We start from the raw sequence: 24,103 nt of genomic DNA on the forward strand, positions 1-24,103 counted from the left end.
AGTTAGTTCGTCAGTCAGTCAGTTAGTTAGCTAGGTAGGTAGGTTGTCTTGTATGGTGCATGGGCCTTGTAAATGGCTAACTGCTTTACAAACTTACTAACTAACCCGATATACTAATCTAACTAGCATGATTCTAAAAAGTGGACCTATCTAACTAAGCAGCTTTACAAATTAACTAACTACTTGGCAAAATGTCATGGCATCTACCACAGCCCATGCGCTACCCTTCTACAATATTGAGCTAACCAACTCACTGACTTGTACGAAGTAGAATGAACTTAACTAACTAACCTGTCAAAGCAAGATGAGTGTTAATGCTCGGTGTAGTTAATAATCGTGTGTGGTGTTCCGTCCAACACATTCCACATGTGTTGCTGGACATCAGGCCAGTCCCTGACAGGCAGAATCCACGTTGGCAGACCGTTGAAAAGACCGAGTCTGAGCTTCAAGCATCATTAAATCTGGAGTTGTGGTGTCAGTCTCTCGGTGAGATTGCCCAGCTGTCAGTGAGTGTTGCTTCACTTCCTGGTTGTCGACATTGTAATCAGCTCTCAATAATCACACTCCTACAAAGCGCCGGGGGCCCACGCCATGGCGCTGTAATGCGTGAGCGGCACGGGCAGATGGAGGCCCCCGTTGAACACCGTGCAATAGACTTTAAACACACGAGGAAGACATTAGGAGGTGTTGGCTTAGTGGAGATTTCACTTTTCAAACGTCATACTGGATTTTGCTTTATGGCGTTTAAGGCACGCGCAGCACATTACTTTATTTGCATTTGCATTGCTTTATAACTAGAAGACCCGACGACAATGCGAATCATTTACCTTCACCAGGCCAAAACATGAAAAAAACCCCAAGATGCTAACTCAACAGTGTAAGTCCTTAAAGACTATTTGATCACATGAAGCTTGGCTGAGAAAATATATAAAAAAACATACGTCTGCATCTCAATACATTGGAATATGGTGTCAAATATAACAGTTTTACTTCTTACATTGAACTACTGAAATTAATAAGCTTTTCAAAGATATTATAATTGATTGAGATGCACCCGTACTTGGGCTGTTAGATTAAATTGGCAAAATGACAGCAAACCAAATATTGTGCCCAACGGAAAGCATGCACATCTCCAAACATCTTGTTGACGTGTTATTGACATCTCCAGAAGGTCTGACGCAAACCAAAACAGACTCTAACCAAAGCAAATTTTCCGATAGAAAATAATGTAAATCCAATTAATCCATTCCAGACACCCAAGAATGTTAGCGCAAAACAATTTTATAGACAGTAATTAGAATTTTACATGCAGAAAATGATGCAGAAATAATTACAAATGACAAATAAATGGACAACTGAACATTTAACATGACTTTTACCTAGTTTTGTTGGGGAAAAAAAACTCCACAAAACCATCAATTAAGAAAATAACACAAAACAAACCCATTATTCTGCTGCAACCACAATTTGCAAAAAATGCGAAAAATACATAGAACTAAATATCAACATTGTAGAACCAATGTACCTTGCCGTTTAATATAGAAAATGAAAATAAAAACATCCACTGTCGGCAGTGACGTTGCGTAAGTGTGTGCTACAGTACGTTGGAATGTTTACGTTTTGTTGTTGGACGCAGAAATGAGTGTCTCGGCACGGTCCCTCGCCTTTCTGTTTTGTGCCGTCCATGTGTTTGCTACATCGTGTATCTCTCTACAACTCTGATATAAACAACCTGAAATGGTGCACAAGGCCCACAACGCATGGTTACGTGTCAGTTTGGTGAGTTTTCATCTTGTGTGTGTGATCCAAGATGGCAGCGTAAACAAACCGGACAGTGTTATGGACGCTAAACAAGCGGGCAAACGCAAGCCAAGACACAATTTTAGCAAAAACTTTGGTTGTTAACTGAAAAACGTGCTAACCAGGGCGGACGTTAACCGAGGTACCACTGTGTATAAAATAAAAACCCTTTTTTTTCTTTTAATTTAATTTAAATTGAAAAACACACAATATGAAGACTCAGACACTCAGACTGTAGGAAATGCTATTAAGTATTTGTTTTTTTAAATCACATGGTGGAAAAAATGTGAATAAATGAATAAATGTCATCCCTCGTTTATCGCGATTAATTGGTTGCACACCCGACTGTGATAAATGGAATATTTTTGTAGTTAGAACATAAAAATCCTGTTTCCCATCTTCTAAGTACAGTTTTTAACATTATTAGAGCCATCTAGACATGAAATAACACCCCTATAGTCAGCTTTACATTCTTAATACCCAATACAGTAGATATAATAACATACATTAAGCCACTTCAATAAAACTCATGCTCATGTGTGTTACTAAGGGAGATGAGTTGGTGGCAAACAGGAAGTGACCCCCAGGGTTCAAAGTTTAGTTTTAGCTTTATTGTACCTAGGTTAGGGGCACAACAGTAGCCCGTGTTATTATTCTTATTATTATTGTTATGCCTGTTCAAACCTGTAATAAAAGGATATTGTTCTGGCGATCAAGTCTGGTGCCTGAACATTACAGTAACATTCCTGACACCTCGTGACCTGACACCTAATTTTTAAGTATCTGAGTGTACACAAAAACGAGCATTATCTATATACTAGCTATACGCTAACCTGCAAAACAGCGGCATGTACTACGTAGCGCGCTGTTAATGAATTGATTGGCTGTGGAAGTAAATACGTTCAAACCGGATCTTATCATTGGCTGGACGGTGTTCATCATCGTGTCACATTTTGTTACCGCTTCTTGTTCCTGTCACTCACTGAGTTGCATTGCAAAATGGTACAGAATAAATTGTTATGTGTTTATTTCATTTACAGTTCAGGTTGGGTTGTATTTTGTGCGCGGCTTGGATTTGCGGTGCGCAGAGAACTCGGGAACAGTGCGAGATTGTGGACGCGCGCAGCTGAGAGGGAACATTGCTAGTGACCAATGTAGAACACTGCATACCACAATTTGAATGCGTTTTTGGAATGCCTTATATTTATATTTTTGGTCATTTAGCAATTTATCTGATTGAAAATGGTTAATTTAGGCAAAAATATGTATAATATAATAATTTGTTTTGAAATAATTGGTCGTATTCAACCACAAAACTGTATGATTTATTAATTGTTTTTTTTTTTTAAACGTGACAGAGTGAAGCCGTGAAATTTGACGGGCGAAGTGGCAAGAACCAGTGGCATGAATATAGTAGGAATTTGTACAAAAATGTGGTCATTTTATTGCAAATTGTTGTAATCTATCTGATAGCCTTTTGTATGAATTCCTGCTAAATTCTTGTGAGAATATTCCACTTATCGCCCTAACTTACTGCCAAGGGTTTTCTGTTTAATGTCCTGACTAAAAGAGACATTGTTTATGTCCCATGCTCCGTCATGACACATATCTCCTTGCCACTAATTCATTACATGCTAATGGCGATGGTGGACTGGACAAATAACGACGTGTCCGTCATATCGCAGGACACCGATACAGAGAGGCTATAACGAGGCCAGCGGCAAAATGGATCTGACATTGTTTGTGCCAAACGACACGTCTAGCGGGTCAGACCATCTGCACTTTCTAATCACGGCTTCATTTCAAAAAAGCCTCTCCGAAAACTGTAAATCTTCCTACTGGCGAGTCTTTGTTTTGTCCCACTCTGATTGTCCCATGTCTGGATCATAAATCACTACAGGAAGAACTATTAGCTTAAAAAAAAATGTCTGGCAGGGTCTCTGGCAAAGGGGACATTTGACAAAGAGAGGATGTCCAGAAGTGTTGTTTTGTAACCACTTATCCACCGGAGTCACATGACAACATGTCTGGACAGCCCGCATTTAGGATTTTTGTGGTTACTTTGGTTTCCTATTTGAAATGTCACATGATACTGTGTAGGCCCTTGAGTCAACAGTAGCTTAGCCTGTTGCTGAGATCTGGACTTTCATACTCCACAGTCTCCACTTTGCTGCAGCTGCCCGCAGTTTTATCCTTTTGGATAAAATCGGACTCCTTACACAAAAACTTTCACTGTTTTTGTTTGTTGGTGTGTTAGAGATGCCTAACGGAGATTCGAACCTCAATCTTCAACATCTCCTGACTGTGTGGCCAACATGCTAACCACTTGGCCGCCGTGCATTGGTTAAAATGACAAGCTTTCGCTCCTAAACAAACCACCCCGCGGCATAAAAATACATACAAGTTACTTTAAAATAGAATGATCACACATTAGCTTTGCTTTACTTCCCATACTATGATCGTTTTATTATAAAATATAATAGAATAGTTTAATTCAGGGGAACCTCGGTTAGTGTGTTTTTTAGTTAGTGTTGAAAATTTACACCAACATTTTGCCACAATTTGTGTGCATTCTCTGGTTAGCGTACGATATGGCCCGCGTCTTGGCGTGCGTAAGTCCAACTGTGTTCTTAATGCATTTTTTAAAAACACAAACATCCTTGTTAGCATCCTTATCTTGCTAACAAAATGGCAACTGGAATAAGATATCAGCTACGTCGCCCGTCATAAAACACGATTTTATAGTTTTACAATTATACAGTAGTTTAACAATCCTAAATGCATATAAATGGCAAATGAAAGGGATAAATGAACACTTATGATTTATTTTACCTTCGTTGAAGACGTGACTGTTCCCAAATACACAATGTGGCAGCGAGATCAACCACCACCACCACCTTCCTGTTTTCTCATGGGCTTTTTCTTGAATTCAAGAAACCTCACCTTCTTTGCAAATTGCTGGCACTTGCAACTTTCTTTGGCTCTGTTTATTGAGGCGAGAAACTATTGATTCACTAACTCACGGCAAAACAGGAAGGTAGTAGTGGTTGATCGTGCTGCCACTTCGTGTCTTTGGGAACAGTCGCCAAGAATCACGTCTTCAATGAAGTAACCTTAAATGTTCATTTATCCCTTTCATTCATCATTTATATTTACTTATATGCATTTTCAATTATTTTCTCCATGTCAAACTGTAATTGTTAAAACTGTAAAAACATGTTTCTGTTAACATTTTCAGGTTTCTGGAACAGTTTCATTGGACTCACGTTAAAAATGTATTCGGTTAGCACCCGTTTCGGTTACAGTCGGACCTTCTGGAAGGAATTAATGACGCTTACCAAAACGCCACTTTATTAAAAATAATGAAATAATGTAAAAATCCTTATTATATCCTGTAATTTGGTTATTTTTTTTTGTTGGTTTTGACAGTTAAAGTGTTAGTTATTTAACTTTTAAAGTAGCACCAACATGTTTTCACTAGGTCGCTAGCACTGGCGCTAGTGTTAGCTTAACACAGTGCTTCTCAAATAGTGGGGCAAGCCCCCCTTGGGGGTGCGTGGTGAATTGTCAGGGCGGGGCGTGAGAGGCAGGGATAGATAAATAGATAGACAGATTCCTATCCAACATGTATGACTTTGTCAAACTCAGCACGCAATTTGACTGTTAAGTACGCTAGCATGCTTCTCTGCTCTCCATGCTGTTGCATTTCGCTGGTTTCAGTTTCGAGTTCAGGCTGTACAGTACAGCTTAGTTAGTTTAGTTTATTCAGTGTCGCAAAGGCTAAAGTGAATGTCCTGGTGATTTAAGTTTTTTATTCAAATATAGCTCAGTCAGTTTAGCATTAAAAATGGGAGGGAAAAAAAACACACACACACACACACGTGTTGAAATTCAATATTACCACTTGGCCGTTTTGCCTTCCAGCAATTTTTGCAGCGAGGAAAGAAAATGTCTTTATATACAGTAGGAGTCTTTTCTCCCAATATTCATTCATGACTTTAAATAGTTATAAGTAATGTCTGCAGTGGACAGTAATATTATTTTTAATACGGTCATCAGTGCAGAAAAAACATCTTCATGCCTCGACTTTAAAGACCGCAGAAAGCAATGTGCTGAGGCAATTTATGGCCTATCTATAAGTGCACCTTATTATTTCTATAAATCCTTAAAAGAGATCAGTAACAGAGGTATAAATGACCTTAACCACTTCATTAAATCTAATTAAAATGAATTGACATTAACAGCCATCATTTCCGGACCTTTTTTTTCCCCCTTTCCCCACGAGCACAGATTAGCTGCAGCCATGCTGGATATCCTCGGATGTTAAATACATATTGCATACAGTATTACAGAGTTAATGGGACAGATAATTGACAGTGAACCATAGGAGGTTAATAATAGAAGCTCAATTGACTCCGATCAATTTGTCACACTGAACACGGCTGTCTTAAGATCCTCTCTCAGTGCGCCGAGAGCAGACGTGTTCCCATCCAGTCCCATTTCCTGTTCAAGGGTGCACGCAAAGGCCCTTTATTACATGAAAATAATGATACGTTTGTTTCATTTAAAATGTCTCCAAATTTTTAGCTTTCAACAAGGAAGAAACATTATTTGGTAACTTAAGCACTTTAGTTACCAAATATAGTTCCCCAAACCTCAAAATTAGCATCAAACACTCAAGTAAGTTCAATTTATTGTTTATTTTTAAGGAAACAAACCATATTTGGCAACTAAAGTGGTTTGTTTCCCAGATGTGGTTTCCCAAGCCTCAAAATTAGCAACTAACACTGACATATGGGATGCTTTATTTTTTTACATAGTGAATTAGCAACTTAAGTTACCAACTATGGTTCCTGGCACCTTCATATTAGCATCTCACACTGAAGTAAACTTCAAAAAGCCTTTTTTTTAATAATCTTATATAACCTTATATGGTAGGTTAATCAGTTTAGTTACCAACTGTGGTTCCCCAAACCTCAAAATTAGCAACTAACACTCAACTAAGTTTGCTTAATTGATTCTTTTTTAAGGTAACAAACCATATTTTGCAATGACAGTGGTTCGTTTACAGTGGTTGGTTCCCCACACCTCAACATTAAAATCTGACACTGAAATATGTTCCTCAGCACTTTTTAAAATTAAGGTAAGGAACCATATTTGGTAACTAAAGTGGTTGATTTATCAAATGTGGTTCCCCACAACTCAGAATTAGCATCTGACACTGAAGTAAACTCATGTAACTTTAGATTTTTTAGGACAAAAAGCTTACATAGGGAATTAGCAACTTAAGTTACCAAATATGGTTCCCTGCAACTTCATATTAGCATTTCACATTGAAGAAAACTTCTGTAGCCTTTTATTTTTTTAATGCAAAGAACCTTTTATGGTAAGTTTATCAGTTTAGTTACCAACTATGGTTCCCCAAGCCTCACAATTAGCATCTAACACTCAAGTAAATTTGCTTAATTGTTTCTTTTTTTAAGGCAACAAACCATACTTGGCAACTAGAGTGGTTCGTTTACCAAATGTAGTTCCCCAGGCTTCAAAATTAGCCTTATTCAACACTTTCTTTATTAATGTAAGGAACCAACCGTATTTGGTAACTTAAGTGGTTCATTTTTTAAAATGTGGTTCCCCATACCTCAGAATTAGCATGTGACCCTGAAGTCAATTTACTTAACCCTTGATTATTTTGGTACAAGAAAGGTTATACAGTGAATTAGCAACTTTAGTTACCAAATACGGTTGCCTGCACCTTCATATAGCTTCTCATATTGATGTGAATTTACTGTACATAGCCTTTTATTTTAACCTAATCTGGTAATTCAACTATTTAAGTGAACAAATATGGTTCCGCATGGCTAAAAGGTCGCATCAGACACTGAAGTAAGAAGCCTTTCTTTTACAGAGACAAAGAAGCAAAATATTTTGTACATTTTGCCACCAAATAGTTTATTGTTTATTAGTTTATTGTCCGATGCTACTTTTGATGCACAGGGAACCATATTTGGTAACAAAATTGGTTAAGTTTCCAAATATGACTCCTTGTTTATTAGAAGTAAAACCAAACAAGTACTTCAGTGACAGAGGCAAATGTTTTATTTGGTAAATTAACCAATTTTGTTACCAAATATGGTTCCGCATGGCTAAAAGGTCACATCATACACAGAAGTAAGAAACCTCTATTTTTGTTAAGACAAAGAACCAAATAAATATTTGGTAACTCATGCCACAAAATATGGTTACTTTAGTGTCTGATGCTACTTTTGATGCACAAGGAACCATATTTGGTAACTGAATTGGTTAAGTTGCCTTGTCCTATTAAAAATAAAATCACTTGAGTACTGAAGTGTCAGAGGAAAATGTTTAACCAAGGGAACTGTATTTGGTAATTTTACCAATTTAGTTACCAAATACGGTTCCGCATTGACTAAAAGGTAGCATTAGAGACTGAAGCAAGAAGCCTTTATTTCCATTAAGACAAACAATCAAGGAACGTAACTTTTGTCACCAAATACGGTTCCCTGCGTCTCAGAAAATTAGCATGTGAAGCAAATGTACTTAACCTTTTTTTAGTCAAGGAACCATATTTGTTACCTACAGTGGTTCATTTACCCAAAAATGGTTCTGCACACTTCCAAATTAACATTTGACACGAAAATAACTTTGGAGTACTTTGTCATCCATGTTGGCGTCCACTCTTTGAGAATAAACAGCCAAAGAAAAAGCAAATAAGAATGAATTTCATAACTTCATGTTATGCTCTAATGCCTCGCATGACATCACGCATGTCAGTTGTTCAAACGCCTTTGGTGGCGTATTTTTCCCAAAGGTTTTAAGCTCCAAACAATCGGTACAACTCTGAGGATTTGGCAACTTTCAAAAAGTTCTTCCCAGCCCACAGAGCATTATTTAGGAGCCTGGGATCTGCCGCTTCCTGCTTCAGGACAAAGACAGCACCGACATCCATGCACTTGTCTCGTATTTTTAGATCGCTTGCCTGCAAATCTCTTGACAACGTCAATTTATGTCCGCACTCCTCAGTTTCCTGTTGAAAGTAAAAAGCTTGGGGTATAATTGCACAACACAATAGACGTAAATAATACAGACCACATATCCTGCAGTGGGGTTCTTTTAAAAATAGCAAATGTTGCAGACGAATAGAACATGTGAATGTTTCGTGTTTGATATTACATGTGGCCCGGATGACGATGATGTCAGCACAAAACACTTTAAATAATTGCCATGAATTCATATTCTCAGCCAAGCTTCATCTATCAGTCTGCAATCTTGAGTGACGCATGGCGCACAGCCAGCGTCTGTGCCTGGCTTGAAACTACAAGGACATAAAACAACGACAACTTAAAAAGGATTTGTTCATATTTACAGTACAAGTGATGTGATGGCGTCATGTGAAGTACGTGGATGCGACAGTGTTTACCCACGGTCATCCTGTCTCTGTTGACTGGTGGCCTGCAGTCGGCTGGACGGCGCATCGAGATCTGAGGGCAGGTTTCCTCCTGGCGAGCTCGCTAATTGTTTAGGAGGAAGAAGGTGAAACACAATCTATAAACAGCCGTGTTTTACAGGGCCAGGGGGCCTGGGACAGTGGCTGACCTGTCATACTACTGAATGTGAAGTATTTAAAGAAAACCATCCACACAAACATTATCTTAAACCATGGCGCCACACTGACTTTGCCACATATTTGGTCATTTTGGTCACATATTTGCCACCATATTTGGTCACTAAAGTAGCTGATTTGCCAAATATTATTACTGTATTTGCCTTAACAAAAATAAAAGGTTAAGTGAACTTACTTTAATGTCAGATGCTACTTTGACGCGTGGGGAACCGTATTTGGTAACTAAATTGGTGAAGTTGCCAAATTTACCACATATGGTTCCGTTTCCTATTCAAATTAAAGCCAAACGAGTACTTCATTGGCAAACGCAAATGTATAACCATGGGGAAATGATATATTAAAGACTAGAGTTACAGTATCATATGTGGATACGTACAGTATCTTAATAAAAGTAAATGTTACATACTTTAGTGTTAGGCTGTGTTCACACTGCAGGTCAATTCCGATTTTTTTTTGTCAGTGACTATTGATTCATGTCAGTGTGAACAGCAACAATTCCAATTTTTTCAAATGCAACTCAGGCCTCATTCGTATGTAGATATACAGTAGATCCGATATGTATGCGATACCGCTGCCGTCTGAATGGTCAGTTCGCATATACGCGACCTAAACATCTTCGAAAGGCGTGTTTGACCCGTATTTTACCAGATGTGATTCTTTGTTGTACTAAAAATAAAGCGTTCTGTTAAATGAATGACTGTTAGATGCTAATTTTTAGCCACGGGGAACATATTTAGTACAAGACGTCCCAAAAGGTATTGTGTTTGACCTTAGAGTTTCACTGTATTGTTATGTTTTTGTTCCATCCTCAGTTGAACATACAGTATGTAAATGCAGTGAAACAATAACCTGTTGTATCGCTCTATCTTCATACTCCTACACTTCATGTCTTCCCTCCCCAAGCTGTTAAGATGTTATAAACACTCTGTGCCTGTCTGAAGCTCTCGGGACATCAGAGGGGTCTTTGGGTCTCATAAGTCTCACCGCATCAGTTCTTGTCGGCAACGACCCAATTGGCTGAGAGTCTGCTGCCCTGACCCTGAACCCTGAATACGAGGGGTGAGCCAAGGGCCAGGCTGAGAGTCTGAGAGGACGGGGCACGGTGGCTGGGGGTCAGTAAGGGGGGGAAGCGATGGCTATTAAACACAACGGAGGAGGAAGGCCCATCAGGATGTGTCTTTTATAGCGCGGCTGGCACTTGAAGGCATCGCCGGCCACTCTGGCAGATGAGAGGCTAGTGGTGCTGTGACCAGATGAATCCTGTAAGAGTGGAAATGATGGGGTCAGGCGTTTTACAAGGTCACAGGGAGGTGAGTCCAGGGTCAGGGACTGTGTGTTCCCTCCTTTTTCTTTTTCTCTTTCAATTAAGAAGGCCATACGTCTGTTAACTCGATCACACCGCTCACAGTAGCAATAGAACGTGTTAACTATTGATGGCTTTAGTCAAATGTATTTCGGAACCATGTCACAAAGTGATGAAAATAGGACAAAAGAAAAATAATTAAAAAGGTCAATAAAAACTAAAAAAACATGAATAAGTTAAAGGCAAATGTACAGGGAGGCATGTAGGACAATAAGCGAATAAAAAATATGTATATATTGAATGTATGTAAAAGCAATTGTTGGATATATTTGTTGCAGGATAGCACAACAACAAAAATAATAATAATAAAAATAACAGAAATATATATATTAAAAATCAAGTAAGTAAGTTAACAAAATTAAATAAAATACATAAATAAAGAAATTTGTAGGCAGGGTACAGGACAATACAAGTCAAATTCAACTTAACTAAACTAAAACAAAAAAAATAAACAATGATAAACATTTAAAAAATGTATTAAATAAATTAAGAAATAATTGTTTATTTTTATAGAAATAAAACTATTTTTAAAAATTGGTAAATACATACATTCAAAATTTAGAAAATGCGAAAACAACGATTGCTCTGAGGGGGCAGGACAATAATAATGCAAAACTCAGTAAAATAAATTCATTATTTGAATGACTCCCCCACCGCTGAGTCTTTACGGTCATTTACATAAATATTTGAATATTTTCAAAAATTAAAACAAATTAATACAAAACAAAAACAAAAAACATGGCTAAAGGTTAAAGGGACTGTTTACATTTTTTTTTTTTTTTTACAGGCAAAATAGTGACTCTGACGTCATCCCCAATCTTTCCCAATGCAGCCACTAGGGGGATATTTGGATGGATTTCTTTGGTATGGTGCTTCATTAACTATAGTTCACTTTCCATTTCCAATATGTATTTGTTAGTCAGGGACAGTCCAGCATTGTTATCATCTCCCCATCTTCCACCTCTTCCCTCTCCTCCCATGACACTTTTTGATGTTTTCTTTTCACTACATCTCCCCTGCAGGGACTTGAACTTCCTATCCCTTCTGAACCGGCTTGACAAGTCACTAAAACATCAACTTATTTTTATACACTTTATTTACCCGACTCCAGCAACTGCTGGGAGCAGTGGGCAAAATCCGTCTCGTAAAAGAAGCAGAAGCAGGGGTAGATGATGTGCTTCTCCTGGCAGAAGTGTGCACGGCCGGAATCCATCTTCAGTCTGAGACTCTCAATATCATTCTCGCACGATCCACAGGTTTGCGGCTCGTAAAATTGAGGTCATTTCCTATCTCGTTGGTGCTCTCTCATCTGGCGGCCTTGGATTTGGTTTGCTATTTATGGTTAGTCACCGCTTTAGGAATGGGTGAGGATGATCAGAGGCTGTTTTTCACGTGCGGCCTGTCTCCGCTTTTACAGTGGCTGCACACCGCCACTGTAGAATGGGCCAAGGGATGACACTTTGACGGTAGAGGCGCAAAATTGTTTTGTTTTTCCCAACTTTTGTCCAATTGTGAATCATCTCCTTGTCCTCCTCCTGCTGGCTGTGATCAATCCCTCCTCCCAAGGCCCATCCCTACGCTGTCCGCCTCGCATTAATCCTCATCCTCCCCAAAGGAATACCTCCTTTCCTACAGCACTGATGGTATTCAGAGCAAAGTGTTGACATTGGACAGCACGTAAGACAAATATCTCCGAGTGGAAAACCACAAGACAAATGGCAGACATGAGCTTGCAGCGCTCTCTGGCATTGATTCTGTTGGTCTGGCTGACCCGCAGCCGGCTTTTCAGCACAGGTGACGTCTTACTGCAAGAAGGAGACGATGGAGAGATGAAAGGAAATGTGGCAAAGAAGAGAAGAAGATGGGTTTATGCTGGAAAAAAAAAAATTAAAAAAGGAACTTAAACGCCTGTTTTACACAAATATACCGCAAAACTGCCATAACAGACGATCTGGCATTTGTCCACTTGTGTCTTGTACACAGCACTCTCTGAATTTAGATCGACAAAATGACTTGGATCATCACACACTTGATGGTAATTGCTATAGGCCAGTGGAAAAAGCCAATGGGACGTCCCAGAGAAGCCTCTTCAACACAGAGATCCTGTAAAAATGCCTCTGTAACAGAAGACTCAGCATTTGTCCGCCTGTGCATTGTACACAGTGCCGATATTGGCGCAACACGGTGTGCTTTGACTTCCTGCAATCCGATAATTATACAGCAGGATGGGATAAGTGAGCATTTTTCCACCTTGTTCTGTATAAACGGCACCGACACAAAATGGGGGAGAGGAACAAAATGCAACATCCAGGCAATTTTCCACCTTTGTAAATAGTGTCAGAGTTGTAACAGAGGCGGGACGGCACCTGTATGTAAGGGTGTCTCGCCATGCCAGATGCTGCCACTGAACTAGAGTATGTGCGCTTTCACATAGTGCCAACTAACCCTAAAGAAGCCTAACCTACGTCATCCTGCTATGAGATATTTAGATGCGTGATGATGTCTGTGCCAGCGGTGGGACGTATAAGCAACACAAATCCACCATTTTTCTGGCTTTTTTGTTTTCAATCCGGCAATTTTCCGCCTCCAGAGCTGTAACAGAAGCAGAATGACCCTTGTGCGTAAGGGTATTCCGCAATGCCAAACAGGGGTGTGAAGTTTGGACGTCTGTCACTCCTTTCTCTCGCCCTGTTGTGTTGTTGTGTTCAGGTTTCCTCAATTGCGGGATGCCATGTCACACAGTCCGTGCGAAAGGCAAAGGCGGATAAATGCTGGATCTTCTGATAGGGCTTTGATCCTGAACTTTTGCGGGATCTCTGTGTAAAAGAGGCTGTCCCGTTTCCAATTTTTTGTCTCTGGCTTATGGGGTTATGATTTTGCCTTATGAATTCTGCCTAACAACACCGTGTCGCTTTTCTGTCTAAAGGGCACCGACAACAGAATGGGCAGACAATCTGGCATTTTTGTGCCTTACAAGGTAGTAATTTTGTGAGATCTGTGTGTAAAAGAGGCTGTCCTGTCTCCAGTGTTTTTTCTCTGCCTTATGGGGCAGTTATGATGTTGCCCTATGAATTCTGCCTAGCAACAATGCGTCACTTTTCTGTACAAAGGGCAGTGACATAGAATGGGCGGACAATCTGGCAATTTTGTGCCTTACAAGACAGCATCAGTGCCGTGCACAGGCGGAACTCCACTGCAGTTGCAATAATATGCTGGGTTCTACAGCATAAACGTTGCATCTTCAGTTACGGTGCAGATGCAGCAATTTTGTGGCAACACTATGTGAAAGAGGACGTCCTGTTTCCTGTTGGGTCCGTATACATTTTCTCACTTGACTATGGGGCAGTTGTGATTTAGCCCTGTGAATTCTGCCTAGCAACAATTGGTGCAACCATGCAAGCAATTGAGTTTTCTAATTTGGATGTTTTATTATCAATGAATCGCCCTTGTGATTTGCTGACAAACAGTTGAGGGTGTACTCCATCTCTTTCCTAAAGTCAGCTGGGATAGGCTCCAGCTCATAAGCGACCCTGAACAGGACAAGTGGTAGAAAATATACCAATTGCCTTTGGATTTAACAAAATTTGGTCTGGTTTGCTGCTTGTACCCGATTGGTTGGTGCCCCACCAATTTTTCCATACAAAAAAAATATTACAGCATTGAGTGACAATGATACTTAGTCGCCACAATTGTGGTTCAATTCCAACAGAGCTTCACAGACAACGCGGTGATGGTTTTGATTACGGGTGATGTCATTCCAAGGAAGAAAACCCAAACACTGGCCTTGTGACAAACTCAGCGATTCCATCCACACACACACACACACACACACACACACTCGCTGCAGAGATATGAAGGGCCTCGTTTTGCCAAGCCAACTTGGCACCGGGTGGACTGGAGCGATCCAAGAAAAGCAAGACAGAGCCACAAGAGGGCTGAGGCTTTTTTGTTTGCCGAGTGTCACACTTGATCATGAGGGGAAGCCATAACAGGCCCGGGAAGATGTTTGAAGCCATGGTGTGTGTGTGTGTGTGCGTGTGTGTGTGTGTCAGTGTGTGTGTGTGTGTGTGGGGGGGGGTGGGGGGGGGGGGGGGGGGGGGGGGGGGGTAGCGTCCAGTATTCTCATGGTGAGCTATTTCCTGGGTTCTGGAGCACTAGTTTACAACCAACACTAGCTTTTGTAAACCTTCCTATTAATAAAGATGATTGTCGAAACACTGTTAGACATGACAACTAATGATGTGTATGTGTGTATCTCTGGTGCATCATTCAGATTGTGTAATGTACAAGCTGGTGTCTCGTGGTTTGGATCGGACAATACGGCATCTCTGCAAACCATTAGCCCAAGATCTTGTATCAGCGCTTGGCTCAGGTGATAGCCGTGCGTGCACAGTTTGCTTTGGCAGCGTCGTAATTATCGGGACAGGGGCCGTGCTTTCATGGACCACATCCTTTTGGCTGCAGCTTCACTCGGCTTCAAGCACTATGAGGCTATAATTTGGGGGTCTACGGGATGGAAGTTGGAAGAGAAGTCAAAAGACTTCACATCAAGGACAGATATTGAGGAAATTACAGTTGCACTAAAGGGATGCTCCGGCTGGCTTGGATGCCGGAAAGTTTTTTTTTTAAAAGAGACGGTAAATTATCGCTTTGATTAAAATGAGTCTATGAAACCATTTCTTGAGGATGTAGCTTCACGGTTTGTCATTGGAAATAGACACTTGCCAGACACAATATTAGGTACACCTGGGCAGTCTAATTAATGAGAGTTACACTTTTATATTAGGTATATACAGTATACAGTATATACTGTATGTATATATTAGGGATGTCCGATAATATCAGCCCACTGATATTATTAGCCCGATATTGCCATAAAAATGTGATATTGTTAGATATCGGCATCAGTTTTTTTCCCAGTAATGAAAACTGATATTAAAAAAATGCTGTATAGATGGACATTGGTAACACCACATTTTGTTGACATATAGTGAAAGCCCACCTCTTTTGCCCTTGGCACTGGCTATTGTGTTCGTGGCCGCTCTGACTGTCCTGAAGTTGCTAGCTCCACGTTAGCATCTTGGAAGCTAGCTGTTAGCCGTTCAGTGAAGCACAAATAAGCTGCACTCCCTGAGGGTCTTGACGTTCTCGACAGCTCGTCGATCTTGCTCGGTAGTGAATTCACGCTTCCCATGATAATAGAAGGTACGGAAGGCTTGAATCTCCATTTCCTTGCCAGCCGCTTGACTTTCATCTTAGCCCCTGCTCTACCGCCTCGATAGGTAGACAAGGAATCACACCGATGCCGGACGTCCCGCTCATGGCATGTAAAAATGTGCTTGAAACAAACAGAGCTGCTTGTAAGGCAGACACTCGTGGCAGCAGTGTTAATTTCACAACAGGAAGTTCATAGATAGATAGATAGATAGATAGATAGATAGATAGATAGATAGATAGATAGATAGATAGATAGATAGATAGATAGATAGATAGATAGATAGATAGATAGATAGATAGATTATTAATCTCCAAGAGAAATTTATATTTCCAGCAGCTCTGCAAAAATGTCATAATGAACTTAATCACGTAATCACAAAATAAAACAACCAAGGCAAGACATGAGAGATCAGAAAAATAAGAAAATACAAAAAGAATAAATAAATAACTAAACGGAACTGATCACGTCAAATAGATGTTTTTATGGGGATACCTAAAAGACAAAGTCTCACATTTTTACAAAAATATTTTACGTTTTCATAATTTAGTTCATTTTCACTCTTTTTTTTTAAATTTAAATATGAATTTAACTTCACAGTATTGTTTTATAACAGTAATGTATTTTAATGTATTTTAATAATATTTTCCACAGTTAATGTTATTACTATTATAATTATTATAACTTTAATTATTATAGTTATTTTCTTTTTATGCATAGCAGGCTGTATGAAAAGAAAAATGCAATATAGCTAATGTTTGATGGACTTTTCCCAAATGCCAATTAACCATAAAATCCAAGCATGTAATTTAATTTAGGATGTTTTGTTTGTTTCATTCATTTGCCATTATGCAAAACATCCAATATTTGAAATATTTCTTGGTTAAATAGAGTCCTAAGCAATCTCGATTATCATAATGTAATCATAAATACGAGTGGGAGTGATTCAGCAATGCTTTGCTTATCTAATTTATGATTTAGGGGCTGAAATAGTAGTTAGCTTTTATGCAAAGAGTAGGAGGATGAAATATTAGTCATTCACTTGTATGCAGAAGCCAAACGGAGAGATGGCGTAAGAGCCAAGTCTTCATGGGAGTTTTGAGACAAAAACACTGTTAGTGTTTGAAGACCAGGGGGAACCGTTGTTGTGGACAATTTGGATCAAAGCTCGACTTGCTATTTTCACATTGGCTCACATTTCCAATCAAGGAGCGATTAGCCTCAGACATTAATGGGCCTACTAATCCATTTAGGCCTCTCGTGATAACAGTTAATTGTCTGTAAAAATGGGTACAGATCCCCGTTTGGGTTGTTTACTAACTGATTTGGATGTTGTAAGGCCCTAAAGAGGTATCATTATGTTGATGGTTCTTGAGAAAATGAGCCCCTGATGGAGGCAATGTCAGAGTGGAGTTAAAAATGTACAGCCTCAACGCCTGAGCAAATGTATCGCGGGTTTAAAATAATATTTGGCTGTCGTCAGCCCGTATTTAGCTACACCTATAATTTTCTATGAGTTTTCCTAATTTTCCCAATGAAACACCAATTTTCTACCCTCCGTAAATCTAGGAATTGCTTTGACTTGCAGATGATGGATGAGTCTTTTATCTGCCTCTTGGCAAATTCACATTACAATAACATTGTACAACTGAACCTCCAAGGTTGAACAATTAAAAATGTTTTTCCCCATGGGAAACACAAACAATCTGTTCCAGCGTCAAGCTGTCGCCGTCACACAACCTTGTAACTCTACAGCTAGTTTTACGTAGCATTTAGGAAGAATACTACAAAAGCTGTAATTTTCCCAGAAAACAAACATTGTGGGAGCAAAGAGAATAAAGTTGTACAATTGTAAGAAAAATGTGTTTCAATACAAAAATTGTACTAGCACTAGCAGACTGTTAAAATGTTCAGTGTATATGTTAACAGGACAACAAATCATTTAAGACTTACATGCTTGAATTATAATAATACAAGTATTTTGATGAGGATACTGTAAAGTCATAATTTTTGGAGGATAAAATTGCAAAAATTACAATGTAGCAGACTTAATCGCTGGAACAACAGGGTTTTATTGCAGGTTTGAATTGTTTCACAACAGGCACAATAATCTCTAACACAGACTACTGTGGCCAAGCTAAAACTCAACTCTGAACCCCCGATGTCACTTCCTGTTCATCCCCACACTCGACTCCCCTTGCACTGGAACACATTTACAGCAACACACACAAGCACGAGTCTTATTTATGTTATGTTATTTTCTCTTATTATGTCTACTATATTGGGTAATAGGAGTGTTATTTCATGTCTAGAGGGTTCTATTAATGTTACAAAAAAACATATTTAGAAGGTCGTAAACAGGTTTTCTATGCTCTAACTACGAAAATATTCAATTTTCAATAAGGTCCCGCACTTTGCGGAAGTTCATTTATCACAGTCAGGTCTGGAACCAATTAACAGTCAGGGTTCACTGTATACTCTGTAAATATTAGAAATAAAAAATAACCGTATGAATTAACAGGAGGACTGCTGAGGAGCAACAAATCCCATGGAAATAAAATCATTGAATTATCAGAATAAAGTCATAATATAAACATTTTTATAAGGAATAAAGTCGTAATCTTATGAGAATAATTTAATTAGGAGTGTTAAATTAGGAATGTGAAGGATATACACGAAATGTACGTAAATCTTGCAACATTTAATCCCCCTTTGTACAAATGTGCCTTTTGCGTCTCAGTGTTAAACATTCTTAATTGACGCACAATTGTGAAAAGAAACTCTGCGCTACAAAACATAAAAAAATGATAAAACCTGCTGGAGTCTTCCGTACTGCTTTGAATGTGAGCACGCTTACTGCCTGTTCATATTTTTCTCCAACAATCACAGCAAAAAAGTCAAATAAAAAGCAGAACGCATGCGCAGATTTAACCTTGCTCACCAGAATGAGCTTCGGTGATGTCTTGATTTACGTCATGCGTGGCGCCGATTCAAAATCTGCACGTTTTGTGCGAGTTAAGCAGCGCATTCCTGAAAATGTGGGATTTGTACGACCTTGAGGGCGTTTGATTTAGCTGAACAGAGTCCCAACAGGCATCACTTACGTCAGTGAATGATCAGTCACGTGAATTAGAAGGAACTAGAACGTGCATAATGTTATTTAGCTCTGTGTAGTTCTATAAAATGTTGCTTTTTCCTCTACTTTACAGTATCTGAATAAAAGGCATCTGATATTGTGCAGCATACACACTTGCTTTGTCATGTGCTGTCTTTTAAGGCACCAGTAGTGTGTGTGTGTGTGTGTGTGTGTGTGTGTGTGTGTGTGTGTGTGTGTGTGCCGGCCACTCTGCAGTGCAACCTTGGCCGGACTGTTGTGACACTCAATTTATCGTCCAGTGATTTGAGGCGCAGCTTCTCATTACAGCCAAACTTTTTGTGTCCTTGCGTGACAAGAATTAGCCTGTGCGTCCGTGTAAATCACCTGTCGTATGCACACATGCTTTTTTAAGACAAAAAAAAAGGGGGCCAAGGGTGTCATTTCATTCCTGCCGCCTCGCTTTCATATTTATGCGTCTCATATTCGCATCCATTGGCTCTGTCTCTGTTGGGCTATCCATCAACACTTTTTTTTTAATCCCCGTTGCACCAACAATACGGGTATAAAACGTTTTGCTTTCTTTTTTTTTTAACGTCAGCAAAATGCCACCGCGAGTGGAATCAGTGCCTCTTTGTTGTGTCTGCGTAATAAACGATATAAATTAAAAACAATAAGTAGGGACATTTTGCATTTGTCACATCCTGGGGGCTTTAATGCCTCAGGAAGTTTTATGAATATAGCAGCTCTGATAATGAGTTCACGACGACAAACCACATACAAGGCTGTTATTGAAAAAAGCATACGCAGTGTACCACAAAAGTGAGTACACCCCTCAATATTATTTTAATATACTGTATATCATATCGAGGAAAAATAGTATAGAAAGGAAACTTGGATATACTTAAGAAAAGTCCGTGTACAGCTTGTATAGCAGTGTAAATTCACTGTCAAGACACAGGCATTATTGTCTAAAAAGCTGGCAACATAAGTGAGTAGCAAGATAACGGTGGTGGTAGCATCATAGCCTGGGGCTGCTTTGAGTGCTGCCAAGACTGGGGTGCTGTGGTTCTTTGAAGGAAAACTTGAATTGTAACATGTACTGTGACATTATGAAGCAAAAACTGGGCCTTTTGACAGTTTTCCAGCATGATAAGTAGCCCAAACACACCTCCCGGACTACAATTGCCTTGCTGAGGAAGCTGACGACGATGGGGTCGGGCATCCTCAAGGAGGAGGATTCCAATAACAACCTGTGTAGCTCCGGTCAATTCCATACCCAAGAGAATTAAGGCAGCGCGAGCTAACATGGTGCTCACACTAAATATTCACACATTTGGACATGCTCACTGTGAAGTGTACACACTTGTGTTGCCAGCTGTTTAGACAATAACGGCTGTATGTTGACTCATTTTCAACGGTAGTAAATCATGTTTCCCTCAACGAACCGGCAGCACGCATGCAGCCCCAGACCTTGATGCTATCACCACCATGCTTGACTGTAGACGCCTGTTTAGGCAATGATGTGCTGTGTGTTGACAGTAAATCCATTCTACTATGGGTACCAGCTACGGTGCAGTTACGGTACTTGGAGGGGCAGGACACACGGACTACGGTGATTTGAAGCCATAGTCATGTGAAAATATACTGCAAACATATTGAATCAAAAGGGGAAACAAATATTTTCTTTGGGTCTGTTGTGTATAAAGCATGATCTGATATCAATTTCAGCTCATCCGCACACAATGTTGTTAAAAGTGAATCGTGGAAGACTACGTGCAAATGAGTTGACACACAATGTGACACAACTTCAGAGTATATCTGGGTTAGTTCTCCGTTTTTTTGTTGTCAATATTCAGACAATAACAAAAGTGACACTGATTCAAAATGAGAAATATGGCGTAATGTCCACGATATGTGTTGCGATTCCATTTTCTGCTGCTCTATTGTTTGTAATCTATACACTAGGGGGAACTATTGTTGTACATCATGCATTCGTGGAAGGTGAAGTGTGTTACTCTTGAGCTAACAACGCTTTGAAGAACACAGTGCTGAGTTTTGCAAGGAAAAGCTGTGAAAAAAAGCCTCATTGTCATAAATTGTAATAAATAGAGCGCACAATATAATTTTTCCATGACTCTTAATAAAGGTAAGAAAGTTATGTAAAGCAGGGGTCCCTCCAACTAACGGGCCGCAGCTCGGTACTAGTACGTGGGCGGGGGTCGAATTGGGCTGCAGGAAGCTTTCAGGTTAAAAGAAAATACATTTCTAATAACTACGCAGAATTTTTATGTAAATGCATATCAATTTTGGAAATTTGGACCATTCTTTTATTTAAAAATAGTATACAGTTCCAAATCCCATAATTTTTAGTACATGTGTATGTTGTTTGTTGCGAGTTTGTTGCGACCTGTGCTAACTTTCTCCCACGTTGCACAGATAGACTACTATACTGTGTTTTTACCGTTTTACTTTCACCTCATATTTGGTCTCTGCTGATACTGTGTGGGAATGCATAAAAGTAAGTTTTGATGATGTTATTGAGTGCTAATGTGCACATTTGTTGGCGCACAAACTCAAGTTAATTCATGCTAGCACACTGCCTTTTACCACACACATCAAACAGCAATGTATTAATCTTCTGTCCAGGCTCATACTGGTGGGTGGTGGGTCTGTATTCATTTTGTGCTTTTAATTTGATGTCGTTACTGTCTTAGTTTTACACAATGCATAAAAAATACCACACATTATGTTGACATTATAATGTCAACATTGTTTTTTCCAACACCTTTGACTTAAAACTCACTTATTTAATCTTACAAAGTTATCAAAAACATAATAATAAGTAAATAAATTAGAACATTTTTTACGCAAATGTTACAAAGGTGCCCTGTGGCCATGAAATATACCAAAAATGTGATATTTTCTTGCAAGTTTTTCTTCATAAACTAAAACATAAAAAGTGATGCTTTGTTTTGCTATGCAAATTGGTTCAAAAATAACTTTAATTTTTGCTTGCTATGTCATGCTGTTGGTACCCTTTTCAGGAGAACGACCCCATACAAACTGTACACTGGCTACTCTAAAGTACATTGTAACCTTGGTTAGAGGAGGCCCGGTTAGCATGTTATTCGGTTAACATTAAAAAAATTACCCCCAAAATTTTGCCTCGCTTTGCGTACATTTTGCAGTTAGTGTACAACATGATGCGTGCCTTGTTGTGTTATTGATACACTCTGTGAGTCCAGTTATGCTCTTTATGTATTTTTAGCACAAAATTTTCTTGTTAGCAGCCTATTAGCTTGCTAATAAATGGAAACAGGAACCGGAAGTCAACGCCGTCGCCCGTCTATGTTGTCATCAGCGTTTTACATTGTAGTTCTTTGCTAACTAACGCAGTTACGCCACAATTCTCTGCTTTTCACGTCTTCAGTCAAGGTAAAATGGTCATTATTCGCTTTCATTTGTCATTTATAAATACATTTCTAACTGTTACTGCATGTAAAACTATAATTGTAAACGTATAAAAACATGTTTGTGTTAACCATTTTGGCTTTCTTGAAAGGATTAATTGGATTTACATTATTTTTTATGGGAAAACTTGATTCGATTTGAGTATTGTTGCTTCAGCAGACATATTGTGATTAAAAAACGGTTGCAGCAATGTGAGGGGCCCACTGACTTTTGTGAAATATGCTGTCATGGTGGCTTTATGGTGTCTTTATTCACCTGTCTAAGCACTAAAAGGAATATTACCTCCTCCCTAACATTATGTCTACCTGGCTTGAGGGAGTTTGTATTGTTATTGCAGACTTCTAGACGAGAAATGATTGTACATAATGAAAGAACTGACTCAATAGATCCATGTAAATTGAGAAAAGACGTTGTTGTGTTGTCATTTGCTCAACAGTAGACAGTTTTGGGGACATAAATGATGCGCATGTGTAGATTTTGCCACATATTGAGAACAACAACACCAACAAAAAAACTACAAGGGAACGTGGTTAACCGCGTTGGGCTGAAGAGGTGTCTCTCTCCATTTTGTAAGCTCAAAACAGAATCCGTTGCCTTTGGCCCGCTTAGGGGTAGAAGGTGAGCGCAGCACACAAAAGCAGCACAATTATTCTGCTCTGGCACAACAACAGAGAGCAAAAAGAGCATCAAAGGCTTTTCCTCTGTGCGAAAAAGGGCTCCCTCAGAGGAAAAACCCTGTGTGTGTTTGTGTGTGTGCGTGTGTGAATACCTGTGCATGGACTTTTGGGTCTCCCTGGAGAGACGTGAGGCCAAGGATGTGTGTTAGTGTGGAGGAGTTACTGTTTAAAGCAATACTAACTCCATGTACATTGTAACTTTTACAAAGTAGTTTTGATCAAGGGGCTGGGATGTGCAACAATGATATTTAAATACTCCCCAAATTATTATATTTATTATTTATAGTATAAATTATTATTAATATCCAGCTCAAACTTTGAGTTAAAGTGAATTTGGATTTGGTGTTTTTGTCTTTTAAGCTGGAAAATACTGAAAAAGGTGCAAAATACCAGGGATATGAATAATCATGATTTCTAAATGTAAAAAAAAGACTATGAGAAGTGAAAAACATTGAAAAAACCCCATCTTTAGCAGGAGTTCTTACAGTCTGTTGGTACCTTCTTGTGTCATTTAGAGCATTAAACACCCATTTAACAAACACAAATTCACTACTTCTGCAAAAGTATGAAAAGGATTCATCATTTCGGGTAGAAATGTACCGTATGTTTGTTTTTAAAAAGCAAAATTAAACTCCCATCAATAAATAAACATGAAAACGTATTGAAAAAAGATAAAAAGATTCAATTTAACACTGATCAGAGACATAAATGTGAATAATTTAAAATAACATCACTGTCATATACATATACAGGTTATTTCATAGTACAGTCGTGCTTGTTAATGTGGTTGAACTGTACTGAACAGAACTGTACTGCATCGAACTGAAATCTGTTT

The sequence above is a fragment of the Dunckerocampus dactyliophorus genome, chromosome 13 (assembly GCF_027744805.1).
Source record: "Dunckerocampus dactyliophorus isolate RoL2022-P2 chromosome 13, RoL_Ddac_1.1, whole genome shotgun sequence".
NCBI lineage: Eukaryota > Metazoa > Chordata > Actinopteri > Syngnathiformes > Syngnathidae > Dunckerocampus > Dunckerocampus dactyliophorus.